Source organism: Sarcophilus harrisii, chromosome 3 (genome assembly GCF_902635505.1).
Source record: "Sarcophilus harrisii chromosome 3, mSarHar1.11, whole genome shotgun sequence".
Classification (NCBI taxonomy): domain Eukaryota; kingdom Metazoa; phylum Chordata; class Mammalia; order Dasyuromorphia; family Dasyuridae; genus Sarcophilus; species Sarcophilus harrisii.
In genome coordinates, this window is record NC_045428.1 from 125,541,770 (window position 1) to 125,546,090 (window position 4,321).

Consider the following 4,321-nt stretch of genomic DNA (forward strand, 5'->3'; position numbering starts at 1 on the left):
AAATTTAGGCATGACATTCCTTGGAGTTTTAATTTTGAGGTCTCTTTCAGGAGGTGTTTGGTGAATTCTTTAAATGACTATTTTACCTTCTTATTCTTTTTTTTATTGTTTTATTTTTTTTTATTTTAATAGCCTTTTATTTATAGGTTATATGTATGGGTAACTGTACAAACATTGACAATTCCTAACCCTCTTGTTCCAATTTTTCACCTCTATCCCCCCACTTCCTCCTCCAGATGGCAGGATGACCACTAGATGTTAAATATATTAAAATATAAATTAGATACACAATAAATATACATGACCAAACTGTTATTTTGCTGTACAAAAAGAATCAAACTCTGAAATATTATACAATTGGCCTGTGAAGGAAATCAAAAATGCAGGTGGGCAAAAATAGAGGGATTGGGAATTCAATGTAATGCTTTTTAGTCATCTTCCAGAGTTCTTTCACTGGGTGTAGCTGGTTCAATTCATTACTGCTCCATTGGAATTGATTTGGTTCATCTCATTGCTGAGAATGGCCAGGTCTATCAGAATTGGTCATCATATAGTATTGTTGAAGTATATAATGATCTCTTGGCCCTGCTTGTTTCACTCAGCATCAGTTCATGTAAGTCTTTCCAGGCCTTTCTGAAATCACCCTGCTGGTCATTTCTTACAAAACTATAATATTCCATAATATTCATATACCACAATTTATTCAGCCATTCTCCACTCAGTTTCCAGTTTCTGTCCACTACAAAGAGGGCTGCCACAAACATTTGTGCACATAGAGTTCCCTTTCCCTTCTTTATGATCTCTTTGGGATATAAGCCCAGTAGTAACACTGCTGTCCATTTATCAATTGGAGAATGGCTTGATTTCTTATCAATTAGAGTCTTACCTTCTGATTCTATGACATCCAGGCAGTTCTCTTTGATGATTTCCTGAAAAATAGTGTTTAGGCTCTTTTTTTTTTTTGTCATGCTTTTCAGGAAGTTCAATAATCCTTAGATTGTCTCTTCTAATTCTATTTTCCAGGACAGTTGTACCATACATATTATAGCACTCTTCAAATCAATAAAGAAATAAGGGAGGCAGGAGCATGCAGACAAGTGTTTAGATTAATGGAGAGAGATAAGGTATGTAAATTAATTAAAATTGGGCTAAAGAGAGGAAAGTTTGGGGGGGAAAATAAGGGAAGCATCCATTAATTTGGCAAGATTAAGTAATAGCAATATAAATTAAAGGGTAAGACTAAAGTAGTAACAAGGATTAGGAATAGAATTTGTAGGGGGGGGCAGTAGTCTAGTAATCATAGTTATATGTCAGTGATATTATTTTAGATGCATGCCTATGTGTTAAATGAACATTAACACACATGTATATATGTGTATTTCTATGTCTCTGTGTGTGTATATGTGTAGGAATGCTTGTAAATTTATGTACATGGGTATATAAATGTTTATAAGGATAGGTGTGGGGAGTATATATGCATAAATATATCTGAGTTTAATTGTAGCCTACTTGGATTTGGTAGGGGGAAATAAAAGGAGGGGAAAAGAATAAAATATCAAATGCATAACAGAGAACAAAAGAATAACCTATAAGGAAACAAAGAAATGATGGATAGTTAATAATATAATGTTTTCTACTATTATATATGCTTTCTGGAAATGGAAATGTATTGTTCCATATATTGAATTCTTTCTGATATTCTGCTTTGTACCTGTTAAGATTTTATTTTGTTTTTCCTTTTCTGTTTTTTTTTCTTATTTTGTATTTAATTTTAAATTGTATCAAAAGACAATTTTCCACAAAATGCTGTACCTGTAGCAAGATGTATACACAGACCTCATAATAAAGGATAGACCTAATTAAAATTTGCTGATTAATTCTCACTATCTTCAATAAAGATGGGAGGACACATTAAAATATAATGGGAGTATGTATCCAAAATATGTGTCTACTTAGTTTCAGGAAGTGCACTTTAGAAGATTTTATATCTCTTCTGAAAGTGTAGCTTCTTGTTCAATCAGTTGTCCTCACTGGTTTTGTTTTGTTTTAAGTTTGGAATTTCAAATAGATGTTATTCTCCAGGACAAGAATTAAATTTCCATTTGTTAACAGTACTGATGAAATACAATGTTGTTTACTTTTCTCCCTCTGCACAAATTCAAATATTCAGAATGTACAGATTTATACAGTATCTTATATGTGACTTTATAGCCTATTTACAATTTTGAATCCTTTAATTTTCTGAAAGTTATGTGGAACACTCTCCCTTCTGGTGCATTTATTCAGCATTTACAATGGTGGGTCCAGAAGAACTTTCAGATGGGATTGCTCTATTCCCTGGGAATTTTCCCAGCATGCCTCCTAGGCATTCCCTATGCCCTCTGGTATAGCTTAGTAATGCAGGGGTTATACATTTTCTCCAATTCTTTCTGCTGCTGTTCAAATTCTTTCTTTTGCAGCAGTCTGGATCTAATCTGGACAGTTGATGAATTCTTTGCATTTGTGAAGGATATTTTTTTTTGTCTTCATCACCAATTTTTTCTTGCATTATTCATCTTTCATGGTAGCCATCATGTTGAAAGCATAAGATTCAAGAGAAATCCTGGAAGAAATCTTGTCTTTCTGCTTCTCGTGCACAGCCTTGTATTCCTCAGCCTCTTGGACCATACATTCAATTTATTCTTTGCTTATAAGACTTTTGTCATTGGTAAAGGCGATCTTGTTCTCTTTGCCTGCAGTCTTCTCCATAGCAGAAACATTGAGGAAGTCATTTGCATGAATATCGAATGTTGCTTTAATATGAGGAACACCTCTGGGTGCTGGGGAGATTCCTGCACGTTAAAATTTGCCAGTCAGATTGTTATCTTTTGTCATTGTTTTCTCACTTTTATAAATCCAAGTAAACACACTAAGCTGTTTATCCAAATAGTTGATAAAGTTCTGTGTCAGTTTGTTGGAGATAGTAGTGTTATGTTTGATTAGAATTGATGTATCAGCAGCAGCAGTTTCAATTGTAAGGGAAAGAATTGTGACATCTGACAGTAGTAAATCCTGCACATTTTCAGATTTATCTCTAGAGAAAATGATGTTCTGGACAGCTACAACACAAGCAACAGCCTCATCAAAATTGATACTTTCATTGAGTTCCTTGCCATTGAAGAAGTCTTCAGAAGCTTCTGGATTTGGGACATGTGAGTGGAATCACTCAATGGGATAATGCCATAAATCTATGATTTATCTACCTTGACATATCTTAAGTCCTTTTTCACAAGGTCCAGTGTATCATTGAAAAGATCAGCATTTAGCTCTTTAAAACAGACTCAGGTGATTGATGTATACATGTCCGTATCTTCATAGAAGGATTCAATCTCAATAGTGACCTGAGTACTGGAAGAAGGTATGCGTTGCACATTTAACAAAGAGTGTGCAGATGGTGAACAGCTGTCTTGTTCTCACTAATATCCTTCTTGTACTTTAGCTTGAAGTCAGCAATGAAGTCATTGACCATGCAGTTTTCAAAGTTCTGCATATGTAGCTCACAACCAGAAAATTCTCAATGATAAATTAGCCAAAGAAGGGGGCAGGGAAAACAAAGAAGACAAATTTGGGGGAATGGAAATGCATAGGTAAAATAAATGCAATACTAATATCATATTCCATTAAGGAATATCATATTCCATTAAGGAGATAGATAATAGGATGATAGTAGAGATGGAATGGAACTCAGAAGCCATTGACTATAATACTTTTCTTTTACAGATAAAGAAACAAGCATAGAAAGTTAGATTTATTTGGCCCTTGTTCATTAAGCTAACAATTATCTAAGGTAAATTTTGAATGCATGAACATCCTAACTCAAAATCCAGCATATTATTGACTTTTTCATGTTGCCTCTCTGAGGGAACAGATCCACTCTTATACTGTCCTTGAGAATATTTAAAACACAATTGTACAGTCAGGAGAAAAATGTTCTGAAAATTCAGGATTCAGAAGGCTCAGTAGACTGGTTTAATCATTTAGATGTTGATTATCAAATCAAAACAAATGTTTGTTTTTAAATTCTCTTATATGATTTTATTACTCTCTATATTTGTATCTGATTATAAAATATGCCTGAGGTCAATCCTAATGAAGTAAATTTTGCTTGTGTAATAGCATCCTTTTACAATTTCAACTTCCTTATTTTTTTTTATGAGTTTCTGTCTTCTGACTGTTCAAATGTCAAATAATCCATACTAATGTGTTAGCTACTAATAGATTAAATCCAAAGGCATTATCTTTCCCAAGAGCATTTTGAGACTTTTATAGGAGATGCTTGAGG

The 4,321-nt window shown here is 33.7% G+C and overlaps 1 pseudogene; it reads right to left on the reverse strand.

The window, feature by feature from the left end:
* Positions 1–2,278: 2,278 nt before the first annotated feature.
* On the reverse strand, positions 2,279–3,529 carry LOC100919509 (annotated as a pseudogene).
* Between the last annotated feature and the right edge of the window lie 792 nt (positions 3,530–4,321).